A 15609-nucleotide genomic window follows, 5' to 3' on the forward strand; every position below is an offset into this window, starting at 1 on the left:
ACTAATAAAAAAACCCAAAATTTGGGGGGAAAATAATGTTTGAACTGGTTTATAAAATTTTAATTAAAAAATAGATATCTAAACTATGCAGCTTTTCCTATTTAGGTACTTAAAGTTTTTTTTTTGGGTCAAAGTAGGTACCTAAAGTTTTATTTTGTTACCCGACCATTAATGCTTGTTAAAAAAACCCTTTAGATCAATCAAATTATGACGCGTGATATTTTTAATTAAATAAAAATATTTAAAATTAATATTCAATAAAATTTAAATTAAAAAAAATAAAAAAATTCATCTCCCCTCCCTCCCTTTCTTCATATTCTTAGCTATGTGTGGAATAAAAATCCCCATAAAAAACATGTTATGGTCTTAAAATGTAGAAAATGAAGGTTTTCTTTTCTACAATTTTTCTTCTTTTTTGTTTTAATGCGAGAAATTTGAAGCAAAGTTTATTTCAAAATTTTGTTAAATCTCTTTATAAGGAAGATGAAGATGGAAGGAGAGAGATAGAGATGATAATTTTTTTAAATTTATTTTCTATTGGATCTTAATTTTAAATATTTTTTTAATTTAAAATGTCACGTGTTATAATTTGATTGGTTCGGAGAAGAATAAAAGTTTAGGTACCTACTTTAATAAAAAAATTTAAGGTACCTAAATGGGAAAATTGCATAGTTTGGGTATTTTCTATATAAGCCCATTTTTTTATGAATTTAAAAAAAAAAGATTTTTAAGTTATTGTTGGCCAATAGCTAAATTGGTTGAACTGAAAATTAATGATTTGATCGATTCGACCATGAGTCTAATTTTTAAAAGATTACTATATCTTAAGCCATGATTTATTTTCCAAGAATCTAGGCTAATATAAGTAGGAGAATAGGGAGATGGTGAAGAAAAAGAAGATAAGGCCAGTTTTTCATTGCTTTTGAAGAGTGCTTTTGAGAAGTTCTTTTGAAAATTTGGAGTGTTTGACATTGCTCTTAAAAAGTGCTTTTGAAGAATAAAATGTCCATTTTAGACATAATATTATAAAGTAACAAATATGTATTTAAATAATGTTCAAATTAGTTAATATTATGATATTTTAACAAAAATATAAAAAAAATTATTATAACTTATTGTTAATATTTTAATATATAATATTAATTTTAAATATTTCTAAGTAATTAATATTAATTATTTATTAAATTTAATTAGAATATATAAACTATATTTAAATATTTAAATATAATAATTAAATATTTGTAATTAGATATTGACACAATTGTATTATTAAAAAATTATTTTTTATTTTTAATTAATGCTTTTAATACATTTGTATTAGTTTATTTTAAAATGTATTTGAATATATAACTCATATTATATGTAAACATAACATAGAAAACATAAACCTAACAAATTAAAATATTACATATATTTGGATTGAAGTTTTAAAAAGGGATAATATTTATATATTAAATATAAATACTAAAAATTTTACAATAGCATTTACAATTTAAAGTAAAATAATATATGAATATGAATATGAATATATTTAAAGTAAATTATATATATATATATATATATATATGAGAAAGCATTTTCTCAATTATGTGACACAAAATGTCTGCTTTTTGGCTGGAGAAGTAGAAAATTTATGCTTTTTGGCTGGGTAAATAAGTAAAAGTGCAGTTAGAAGCACTTTTTGGCTGGAGAAGCAAAAAAATTCTATTTTTTCATCTGCAGAAAAGCACTTCCCAGAAGCTAGAAATCTGACCCCAAATGAAGTGTGTTCTTCATTCTTTTTCACCCAAAAGTTCAACCGGCCAAAAGAACTGGCCCTAAGTTTGGTGATTCTTTGCATTATGTAAACCTCATTTGGGGTTTATTAACATCAACACGGGAAGAATATAGAAGAATGTTTGAAGCATTTTGTTGTATTTGAAGGCAAATTCATTTGTTCCAAACTTATCAAAGTGTAAAAGAGCAATTTGATTGGACATATATATGTATATATCTATGTGTATGTATAATGTATATAAGTGAAAGACGGAGGATTCTTGGTTGTCCAATGCAAGTTGTTGTCAATCAAGCCTTGGTGAAGCGACAAAAAAAAACCTTGGGTTGCTTTGGAGTCTTGATTGATGTTAAATCAAGAGTTCGAATATTGACATTTTTTCTCCAACCCTGTTAAATTTGGTTAGTCAGTTTCCGGTAATTAGGCCTTTGTCGATGCCTATAAGAAAAGGTGGCTTATTCAAAGCATGAAACCTTGTCCATTTATGACAGTGTGCCCCAACTAGAACTTAGATACGTGTTTCTGGTTTTGCATTTTGATTGGAGGGTTTAATATAATTATCAAGCATGGGTTATTTCCAGGAATTCTTGTAAAATTGAAGCCATCGTCTAGTAACCCAATTTCCCTTTCGTTTCGTTATCATGTCCTTGTTATGTGTAGTAGCAAATTGAGAACGAGTTTTAATATTGAGCTATGTCATCATGGAGCATAGCCACGCCAAGATCATCTCCCGCAAGGCCCATATTATAAACAGCAAAGCCGAAGTAGGGTCTAAATGTAATGGTAGACCGTGTCAGGCCAATCCAAATCCTACATTTTGCCACCTTTGTCTGTCTCCAATGGAATAAGGACGTAGGATTTTTATAAATTTATTACTTATTTTCATGTCACGCCTGTAAAGTTAATAAGGTTATTTTTATATTTATTTTGGGTGATTTAATACATAATGTAAAAAATTAGATTAAAATGATTTTTTTAAAAACTTAATAATTCATTATACTTTTTTAAAGTTAGAAATAGAAGTGAGGCTTTATTCAATTTCCTTTTCACCCTTTGTTACCGATTGCATAATGCTTGATATACATACATAGTAAAAGTGAAAACTAAAAAGGTAAAATCTCTAAAATAAAATATTAATTATAAGCAATTTAGGCCAGATTAATGAATCTAACATGTTAACATCCAACGTGATTTGGGTAAAGTCTAATGTTTGGCTTTTCGTAACCAAGATGGTATCATTTAACACAAATTTATTGCTTAAATAATAAAAGATTTATTAAAGTTTAATTACAAAAATGCATAAATAATAATATAAAAGTTCTTCCTTTAAAGAAAAGTTCATCTTTGGTAAAAGACACAACTGAGCTTGAAGACGGGATATCTGAGATTAAAAGATCATAACAGCAGGTATGCTATGCCAAAACAAGGCCTTCTCTTTTTGGCCGCTTAAACAGGCACTGCCTTACAGCTGTTAATACCATTAATCCAGACTACTTCAAACCCAACTGGATTTAGTATCCCTGGTCTAAGCTTAGTTTCTGATGTGCAGGATCCATTATATGGCAAGCACAAAGCATACTTCTAAACTCACGGGAGATTTTCTTTCAGTGATATACCATGATCAGATAGGAAGAGAATAGAGAGGCTTTTAGAAAGACATGATTTTACAAAGCACACTAGTATTTTATTTTCTGAAACTCGATATATCTTACACCTGAGATTTTCCTTCCTTATATATATAGAGGAGGAAATCTGAGCGAGAGGATAAAAGGATAAAGAGAGAGGATAAGAAGGAATCTACTTTACCTTCTTAGTACTATGACTCAACAAGCTTTTAAAAAGTAAAAGTACAATAATTTACATGAATCAGATAATAAGACAAATGACTCAGCATCCTTTAGTCAGTATCATAATTTGTGCTGACGTCAAAGGTGAGATTTAATTCTTCCACTTTTCTTTTCTTTTCTTTTCCTCTCGTGATCTGTAACATTTCAGCTCCAACTGTTCAATTCTTTGTTCCAAATCATCAGGTGGTGTCATTTCATAAACATCTTTCCATTTTGATATGTCTTCAACCACATTTTTCCATGCTGGTGTATCTTGAGTTGCTTGGCTACAGTACATTGGATACTCTTGTGACCACTCCTTTGGATCTGGTATGTTGGAATGATATTCTTTTAAAGCTTCTTTCAACTGTTCTTGATAAGGATTCGGTGGATCTCTTTCTACATCCCATGGTGCCAATGTCTTTCCTGAGGGCCATATTTTTGAAGGGATAATCTTGTTAATCTGGCATAAATACTTTTGCAAATCCTTATAGTCATAAGGGTTTAGACTCACTTCTAAGAAATGGGTTTTATGGATCCATGCACTAGGGAAAGCTCCCAGTTGTGTGGCCGAACCATTTTGCATGAAGTATTGGGGCTTATAAAAAATGATCAAGATTCATTGGACTCTTGTATTCTTGAGAAATTCAAACATGATCATACCAGCCCATTATTCTAAAGGATTAATTTCATTTCAGGACTAATTTCATCTTGTATTGCCATTGTCAGGAAGTGTTGGAGATCTAGGATAAAGAACTCAATTCCTATGTGGAATAAATGAGTTAAGTACAAAAACATCCATTTTAATTCTTCAGAGAATTCCCCAAACTGAAACTTTAGTGGATGAATGAATGGATATTCAGGATGAAGACCTAAAGGTTTTAGAAATAATCCTCCAAAATCTCGAAAAATGCTTAACTGATATGAAAGCATCATATTCATGGCTTCTTTGTGAAATCGTTTTTCTAATATCAGACTTAGAACTTCTGGAGGATGATCAGGGTGAGAATTTGGTTGGCAGGGAATAAAAAATGGTGAGGGTGGATTTTGAGGGATTTTCTTTTTACCTTTTCCTTTGGAGGAGGATGAAGGTTGGAACATGAAGATTTTAGGTGGTCTGGTAAGGATGTTAGGAATAACATTATTCTTTTCTTTTATGTGCTTGACATTAAAGGAAAACTTTGAGAACCATTCAGCCCATCTAAGAAGTTGAGGATGAAGTACTTCTTTCTGTTTGAATTGTAACATCGTAGGAAAAGATGACATGTCCATCTCAACAAAGAAATAATATCCTACCATATGAAATTCAAATTTTGAAATACCTTTCTTGACAACAAGAATTTCTTTAAAAGTAGAATGGTAATGAATCTCAGCATTTGTGAATCTTCCACTCTTTTATCCGCATACGTGTCTTTTGCTGTCATTTTCTTCAAATAAAATGGCTCCCCAGTATTTGTCACTTGCATCTGTTTGCAAAATTCTTTGTCCTTCTGAAGGGATTTGTAAAGGTGGCAAGTGTTATAGTTGGCTTTTCAGTTTTTGGACTGCTAAGGATTGTTTAATTCCCCATGGAGGAGGATCTTTTCTTAACATTTTTCTCAGTGGATTTGTAAATTTTGAGATTTTTGGAACAAAATCTCTAAGGTAATTTACAATTCCCAAAAACTGTTGAACTTGCTTTTTGGAAAGATCGTCATCTGGAAATTTCTTCAACTCTGCCGCAATGTTGGGATGAGGTTGATATCTGCCATCCTTGACAATCATACCAAGGAATTCTATTTCTTCTTTTTTAATCTGCATTTTCCTTTCAGACAACATTATCCCATATTGAAGGATAATTTGTTTGAATTTTTCAAGAAGATGTGCATGACTTTTTTGGTCTGGGCTATATAAGAGGATGTCGTCTATGTAGATCAAGGCTTAGCCCATTATGGGTTGGAAAATCTTTATCATGGCCTTCTGAAACAGTGATGGGGCCGTCTGAACCATCTCATATTGTTCTGGTTGAGGAGATTGAGGTTAGATTGGATTTGACATTCAAGGAAGAGCAAATTCAGATTCTAGACTGTGACGATAAGGTGTTGAGGAGGAAATCTATCCCTTTAGTGAAGGCTTTGTAGCGGAATCATGGCACTCAGGAAGCCACGTAGGAACCTAAGGACTCAATTCGTCAATAGTATCCGCATATGTTTGAATCAGGTAAATTTCGAGGTTGAAATTTCTTTTAGGGGGTAGAGTTGTAACGCCCTAATTTATTAAATTCTATTTTTATGAATTTTTTCATAAATAAGTATCTACTTTAGTGGTTAGGTGATGTGGGTGTGTGTTTGAGGTCTTGGGTTCAAGTCCCACTTTTGGAAATTCTGCTATTTTTTGTTCCCAGCCTTATCCTTAATTGCTTGACTTATATTATATTTTCAGTCAAGTAATATTAGAATGATCCTGTTGGTTCAAGTGGTAAGTGTTAGCTCGCCCCTAGGGTCTTGTGTTCGAATCCTCAAGTAAGCGTTTGGCAATAGTTTTTGCTTTTGTGTGTGTGTGTCGGTTGTGTAGTAGAGGTTTTGCAATGAGTTTCACTCCTCAAATCAATCTATAATTATATATAGTTTATCTTATTAGAATGCTTCATTTTAACTATATGTATTTGTAGTTTAAAATTTATTGGATCACTGTTGAGCTGTAAAAAGCTCAACACTCGAGTTTTTAATTTCATGTGTAGGTAATATTTAAATCAAATTGTTCATGATCGAGCAAAATCACCAAAGAGTCTCTACAATGCTTATTTCGTAAATATCCTTGAAATAGTATAGTTTGACATGTACTTACGATTTGTTAATTGGTCAATTTGGGAGCTTTGATTTTTATTTTGGAACTTATTGAGGATTTGTTCAAGTTTCGTCAAATGATTTGTTATGTGTATGTTTAATTGTTATGCTTTAATGTGATTAAATGAAAGATTGATCTAGCAATCATAGTGATGCTCCAGATGATCGGGCTTCTAGGCCGAGTTTCAAGATGTTACACTAAGTTTCCTAGGGAACATTAAATTCACAAATATCTTATATCGGTAAGGCCATTGGCCTATTTATTATTCATACAAAGAGAAATCCATAGTTTACAAAGTTTTGAGAATATTTAGACAATTTTTTTTGTCTATTTACACATATAGGCATGTTAAGTGCTTTCACTTATACTTTCATATTCATATATTACCATAGGTCATATAACCATATTCTGTGTTCTTATTACAAATTCAAACAAATGGAAGGACACAATGCCATTTACTTATTATCTAAAACATTATCAAATCTAAAATGGGTCATTACGACCTTAGGTATAGCCAAAGATCTAATTAAGGAAACACATAAGTTACCACATATTAAATTCATGTTTAAAACTATGTGTCAACTCTATTGGCAACTTTGCAAAAGTAACAAATTAACCATATAATTGGCCATATGTGACATGTTAACACATTTTCCACATTAATATCACATTTCATAAATATTCACATATAACAAAATGATTTTTATTAATTATTCCATGTCAACAAAATTTAATAATACATTATTAGTTAATATGGCATTTCATAACCAAGAATTATTAACACAACTTATCATTTACTTATTTTCAACAATTTTAAGCTATGAAACTTACACATTTATTACATAGTCATTTTCCTATTTATACACCAGTTTTGTAACGATATGATTTTCAATGGTATCGAAAAATACAGTTTCAGAATTCTATTTCTATAAATTGAGTCTGTAAATATTTAATATGAATATTTATGGAGGTAATACAAAAATATATTAAATATTGGTCTAGTAATTTTGCTGAATTAATAGTTAATTAAGGTTTAGAGACTAAATCGTAAAGTCCAATCGCTATAAGTTTTTAATTGGCTTAAGGTTTAAGAACTTAAATAGTAAATGGCCAAGGGTTTAAAATGGTAATTAAACCATTTTACTATAGAAATTAATGGATGATGATGGAAGATTCCACTTATGCTAGTTAACGATGGATTAAGTTAATTAAAACATTGTTAAACTACTTAAATTAAGTAATTAATGATTAATTATAGTATAAAAGATGAATGTTAGTGGAATTTTTGTCATCTTCTTCGCTACTCCAACCTTTCACATGTAATGCCCTGATTTATTAAATTCTATTTTTATGAATTTTGTCATAAATAAGTATTTGCTTCAGTGGTTAGGTGATGTGGGTGTGTGTTTGAGGTCTTGGGTTCAAGTCCCACTTTTGGAAATTCTACTATTTTTTTGTTCCTAGCCTTATTTTTAATTGCTTGACTTATATTCTGTTTTTAGTCAACTAATATTAGAATGAGTCTGCTGGTTCAAGTGGTAAGTGTTAGCTTGCCCCTAAGGTCCTGTGTTCAAATCTTCAAGTTAGTGTTTGGTAATAGTTTTTGCTTCTGTGTGTTTGTCGGTTGTGTAGTAGAGGTTTGGTGGAATTTAAATTCTGTGGTAATTGGATGAGGATTTTGTGGGAGTGGTTGGTAGTGAGGGTAGTGAGGACTTGAGAGTATTATCTTAAAATTTATTTTTATTTTCAATTTATTTTTCCTAAAATTCCCTCTATTCCCACGTTTTGCCTCTCTGCAAAAATTTCCCTTTAACGTTAGTTTTTTTTTCTTTTTCTTTCTTAAGTCTCTTCCTCTTTTTGCTTTCTTCAATTCTAAGATCTTTTTGCTCAATTGGTTCTTCTTGCGATCTAGTAAGTAGGGTTTATGGGGATTCATCCGGCTTTGGGGTAATTTCAAGGTTCCTTGTGGAATCAACAATATTATCTTTGTGTTGATTATCTTCTTGCGCTAGTTGACAGCGGAGAATCATGAAAGTTGGAACTCCCCCTTGTGGATTAGCGGTGTAGGAATCGTTTTGGAAGTTGGGTAAGTGTTTCTACGTTTGAGATTTTTGCTGTGACTAAGTGGATTATTTTTGTTAAATTGAGGAAACTTGGCTAATTGGAGTGTTTATTGCCAATTTTAGGTATTGGTGGTCTCGTAGTTGCTTCCGTATCAGAATCGAATTAGATGTGTAACGAGAAACTTGAAAAACAACGATCAGCGTAAGCTGAAATTAGGGCGTGCCAGCGCAACATGGTCTAAGACATTCTGGGCCGTGTGGGACACACGAGCAAGGCTATTTGTGCTTGTAGGCCCAAATTTTAGAATTTTTCCCTAAGGTCGTACATGTTGTCCCGATCGACTGTGGGCCTTCCGTGAGGTCGGTATGTGTTATATAAGCTTTAAAGTATGAAGTCTACTGATCTATTTGTATGAATTGGACATAAATAATGCCTAAATGCATGTAATGTGATGTGATAGGTTTGATCTGTTATGTATAAGCATGTTCAATATCTGTTATACGAGCATGCATGATATATATATTCTGGAATCTGTTATTCTATTATATCTGGTATTCTGTTTGTATCTGGCTATGGTATGTATTATGTGGAGGAAGTGTTCTGTGTGAGGCGTTAACTAGCAATTTTACTATTTTAGAATTTTTCCCTACGGTTGTACATGTTGTCCAGTTCGACTGTGGGCCTTCCGGTGGTCGGTATGTGTTATATAAGCTTTAAAGTATGAACTCTGCTGATCTGTTTGTACGAATTGGACGTAAATAATGCCTAAATGCATCTAATGTGATGCGATATGTTTGATCTGTTATGTATAAGCATGTTCAATATCTATTATACGAGCATGCATGATATATATATTCTGGTATCTATTATTTTGTTATATCTGCTATTCTGTTTGTATCTAGCTATGGGGCAGGGTATGTATTATGTGGAGGAAATGTTCTGTGTGACGTTTGGTAAAACGAATTTATGAAAACAACTGTTTTATGCAATCAATCGTTTTCGAGAAAACAGAATCGATTTTCCAAAATAAAACGTAACTTCCGCTGCAAATTATTCAATTTTTTTAAAATGTAAACAAATTACGGTTTTAATTAATAAGTATAACAACACGTAACAGGGTTAACGTTGTGACCATGAGTCCCCAATGTCACAACCTCGTCCAACAGAGAATGATGCCACGATGTCGTTACACATGTCGTCGCAATGTAACTCACTAAGTTGACGACATCATGACAAGGGAAATATGAAGTCACGACATCCGTCTGAGATTTTTAAAACTTTACATTTTGGTCCTAATTCATACCCGAGTTAGCAAAAGAGCTTAAAAAGCCCAAAACAATGCAGTGGGAGACAATGTGATGCATGATGTTGTGACATTGCACAATGTCACAACATTGTATTACCCAACGTTTCTCTCTGCATGCCCAATGTCACAACATTATGAGGGACGATGCCACGACATGTATGCTAAATGTCACAACAATGGTAGAGTAGCCTAAAACCACTTTAAGCTAAACCAAAATACCCTTCAACCATTTCAATAGCATACCATTAAGTATCAATTCATTTTAGAACAATATCAAAACACATTCGAGCTTAAAATCATCTTAAAAACATGATCAAATCATATTGATACTCAACCTTACTTTAATAAAGTTAAAAGCACTCATACATTTCCTGGAACTTACAAATTTAGAAAAAAAATACACCTAGTCTAATTACATGTCATTTCAAACTCTTCTAACGCAAATGATACAAATTTAATTTCTCTGTCTCTTCAAACATTACATGGGAATACGATCCTTCATTCACATTGTCTCTAGCTTTTAAGAAAGGTCTTCCAACTGTGCATTTAAACCACCAACCCATTAAGTTCAAAGAGCTTATAAAGTGCACTAGGATATCCTACTTTACTCTCTTCCACTTAGTGTTGAGTCTTATATAAATTAATATCTTCACTTTGTAAAAGTCACTCATTACTAATAGTATGGTTCTCTTCACTTATTGGTTCATTCATTAAGACTCAAGGGTGTGTTTGTTCACTTACTCACTTTACACTCTTAAGGTAATTATGATTTAATAACTCATTTTCCCACTTATTAAGCATTCTAATAGAATCACTAAATCGTTAGTCCTTTAAGTCGAATTAGGCATATTATTCACCAACGTTTACAAATTTATCTTATTACAAAACTTATAAAATTTTCATTCAACTTTACTTCACTTATTAATCATAGAGAACTTTAATGTTAATTTCTTATTTCACTAATTTCACCTATTAGTAACATCACTTTCACACTTAATTCCGTTCTTAGTTAATTATACATTTCATCACTTTTCTTTTAATTATACTACTTTATTCATGTTCATTTGACACATATATTGTACTTTATAAGTCCAATTATTATTAATTTAAGCACTTAAACCTTAGAAAATGCTAGCACAATAAGACTCAGATACTCCAAATTTAGACCTAACACTATAGACTTGTTGCCTAAAAATGCAATCCGGCCATCACACTGAACACTAGGGCCCTCACTTTGACCATAAGTGCTATTCCATAAGGCAAAAATCACTATCTTCAAACAAAGCGTTGTCTTCTAACACAATGCACGCATGCTAATCCCTATTTTCATACCAATTGTACCCTAACTATTTCACTATGTTTATAAGAGAATTCACATTTCAAGGACTCTTCACTTTTCAAGGGCTCTTAAAGCCTTTTAATAGTCACTTCATGCACTTTATATTAATTCACTTATCACTTAGGTGATTTATCGTTAAAACATATTCAAACAATTATGCACATTTATAATTACATTAACCTTTTTCTCAACAGGGCTTTCTATGCATTTCTTGAAAATATTACTAGTGACACTTATTATGTACATCTTCATTTTTACTACTTACTTATAAACATTGTACATTATCCACATTAGGATATTACAAAACATGGTTTGCCACTTTATTGAATAATTTCCACTTTTACCACTATTTTGCTTTATTGTATCAAATTTAAAAATAATGCTCAATTATGACATTTAAACATTTTTCATCTTATGTCAACAATTTTTCACATTTTTACCATGGCCTTGAAGATTCTCAAAACACTTTTTTTTTAATTCACTTCTACTTAATTAAGAAAAACTTTCTTAATAACAACCAAATAATTTTAGCTATCCAATTCAACATTTTCAGCCATGGTCACAAGCCTTCAACACAAATATTTAATTTCAACTTTTTATATGCTTAAACAAAACCATAATCACCATGTTAATGAAAAAGCTAAGAAATCCAAGGGTACTTACCTCTTGGATGCACTATAGCACAAAATCAATCTTAGCTACTCATTCTCAACACTTGAATCCTTTCATTCATCTCTCCAAGGTTTTTTCTCCACCCAATCAACATTTCTTATCACATAAATATAAACAAAATTATTAGTATACACTGTCTAACAACTTTCTCATACTAATTACCTCAAATAAACATGGTGGAAATGAAGAAAACATACTTTATTACCTTGATTTGAAATTTTCTCTCACTAACCAATCTTTCCCTCTCTAATGAAAATCCTAGATCTTAAATGAAGATGGTGTTGGTGGAAAACAAGGAAAAAAAGTGTTTTCTAACAATATTCAACAAAAGAAACTTGGGTTTTAGGTGGGGTTTCACTTAGAAATGAAAGAGAAGATTGGCCATTGTTGTTGAAATTTAGAAGAGATGAGAAAAATCTCTTTCTTCTTCTTCTTCTTCTTCTTCTTCTTCTTCTTCTTCTTCTTCTTCTTCTTCTTCTTCTTCTTCTTCTTCTTCTTCTTCTTCTTCTTCTTCTTCTTCTTCTTCTTCCATTTAAAATTGGTCAAAGTCAAAAAGTCAAGTTCAACACTAAGGTGTGGTCCACATTTAATCACCATGTTTTAATCACACCTAAAGGCTAAAAATCAATCCCAAAATTATAATGTCTCTTCAAATAATGTTTCTAATGATAAATTCTTGAGAAATGACCAAAATGTCCTTAGATGGTAAAATTATTATTTTACCTAATTTTACCTCTTCGCACAATTTCTTCACAACCATAGGCACTTTGTCAAATTCAAATCTTATAATTCAAATTTAACCGTTAATAATTATCCTTAGTTGGTGAAAATTATACTTTTACCCTTCTCTCGGTAAAAAATTAATCCTTATAATTTCAAATCATTTCCAATTTGGTCTCTTTCCCCACATTTTCACATCCAACAATTTCTACATTGATTTCCATTATGAATACTTTTTATGTAAATCATTTCTAAATTTCTTGAAATTCATTGAACACAATTCTTGAAATAATGGCCAACGCAATACTAGAAATTTTGGAGTGTTACAAAGTACCCTAATATTTGGGTCACTATTAGAATAGTTCACCCATGTTATTATTTATCATTATGTTATACGTATTGATTTATAATTACTTATGTTAAAGTTATTAGATTTATTATTATATTATCAATCATTTACTAAATATCTAATTTTTTTATTAGTAATTATATTTAATAATTTTTTAATCTAAACACGCAACATGATGAATTAACCTATTATATATTATATTACAAATCTTAAATTCTAATTATACTTGATGTTATAAAAATTATGGTATGTAATGAAAATTTTATTTCTATACTATCAATTATGACTATTATGTGATTAATCATTTACTACTATTTATCAATAATTTATTATTATATTATTTACCATAAATTAATGTTACAGGTCTAACTCAATCATCCAACAATTAAAATTATTAATTTGGGCTATCATTAAGGCCATAAAAATTTTGTTCACGTAGCTCTCAAAAATTAAGGATTAGATGATATCGCAAATAGGGGTGAGGATCCAATCAAATCGAATCAAATAAAAAATTTTTGAGTTAATCAACTTATGGAATCCTATTTTATCATCTTAACTCAATTTGAAATTGTTTTAAATCGAGTCGAGTGAGATGAAAATCGAATCGAAAATATTTGTTCTAGTTAAATTAAAAAAAGTAACTTTGGGTCATTGTAACAACTGTCACCTATTGTAATCAAATTTATTATTAACTTTCATCCCCTCAGAATTTATTTATTAATATTTTATATACTGATTAGCATTTTTGCTTGCTTAGCTTCAATTATCTTCTGATTCTTATCACTATATATTTTGAAATTTAAAAATATATTAAATGTAAAAAATGTGATTTTTAATAAAAGTTATTTTAAAGATAAAATATGAAATTGATACCAATATAAATTTTTAACATGAATAATTTATTTCATCATCAATAATTCAATTTTAACATAAATTTATAAAGATTCAATATGATTAAATAATTCAATAATATAAATAGTACAAAATATGAAATTTAATTTAATAATATAAATAGTAGAATATAAATAAAATTATTACTATTTAGGTTTAGGGATTTTTTTGATGATTTTGATTTTTGATTTGGGGGTAAAGGGTGAGAAGTAAAAGTTTAGGAAAAAATAAAAAGTTTTGGGGAGTAAAATTTTGGGAGGAAAATATTCAAAGAAAATCTTGGGGAAAAATGAGTTTGGATTAGACCGGGGGTGGGATGGCAGGAAGTAAAAAAGTTTGGGGGTTTAGGGTAAAAATGTAAAATATTATAGTTTGGCATTCGATTTATTCGAATTATTCGGGTTATTCGAATTCGAAAACTCAACCCGATTCGAACTCGAAATTCGAAAAAAATTCGAATTGACTCGAATAACTTGATTCGTTTAACTCGAAATTTAAAATTTTTTCGAGTGGAATCAAGTTTTGCTCACCCCTAATGTTTAACACATGTTAGATTTACCCCATCTTTTAACATATCAAATAGTATTGTCCATGTACTACTATAATTTCAAAAATTTTCAAAAATAAAATATAGTTTTAACCATTAACTTTTAAGAAGATTTAAGTTAGTTATTGTCGATTGAGTCTTAGCTAGATTAACATAGGTATTGTTGACAATGTAGGAGGACGTAGGTTTGAGTGTGTTGAAACGTATTATCCTCCTATTTATGAGTTGAGGAGAAACTATGGATAATTCTAGGCATTGTATCAAAAATAGTAGATATGATCAAAACTTATAATGAAATGTTAAAAAAAAATTTAGTTACCAAACTTTGAAAATTCATAATTTATTCACTAATTTTTATATTTGTCAAAATTTATTTTATTAATATTTTATCTTTGTTATCAACTGTTTATTATCCATGTCTTTTATAATAATTTAACTGCTAATATTTTTTTAATTTGCTACAATAAATAAATAAATTTATTATTTTTATTTTTATTAAAATATATTGAGATAATACTCAAATAAGCATTCAAATTTTATAAAATTTAGAAATAAGCCTTCAACCTTTTATTTTTTGAAATTAAAATTATTTTATAATTTTTAATTTAGTTAATTATGCATTTTAATTTTGAAATTTTGGTGAATAAATCCATTAAAATTCAATACTTGAACTGTTTGATATCCATTTCACCCAAATAAATTTAAGTACTTACTATCAATCAAATGTTTTTCTAATCAAAATATGAAAAAAAAGTTTAATTTCAAAACAAAATGTTAATTATTTTGCAAATTTTATAATCAAATTGTAAAGTTTCAAAAATTAAATAATCAGAGAAGAAAATTTCAAAAAATTGACACTAAGTTTAATTTACTTTAGAAAATCATATAAATATTACCACATAGCCTATTAAATATTTTGGCAATGACGTTATATTATCATGTCGTTCAAATATTGTGACTAACAACTAAGTGATTGAAAATTTCCATATTTTTAACTTTAGTTCTTAAATTCATCATTTAATAGTTAGATAATCAAATAAAACTTCATGAATAAATGTGTGATTATATGTGTAATTTTATAATTATTAATTAATGTGCTATTATTAATAAGATAAATTATCATTTTATAATTATTAATCCTATAATAATGAAATATGCTATCTATATTCACTACTATTATTATTCATTAGTTGAATTATCATTTTATAATTTTCGTAATAAAAAAATTTACTATAGATATCATTTGAATGCTGTTTTCTAAATGTTTATTAATTTAAGTTTAAACAAAATAATAA

Source organism: Gossypium hirsutum, unplaced genomic scaffold (genome assembly GCF_007990345.1).
Source record: "Gossypium hirsutum isolate 1008001.06 unplaced genomic scaffold, Gossypium_hirsutum_v2.1 scaffold_164, whole genome shotgun sequence".
Taxonomy (NCBI): Eukaryota; Viridiplantae; Streptophyta; class Magnoliopsida; order Malvales; family Malvaceae; genus Gossypium; species Gossypium hirsutum.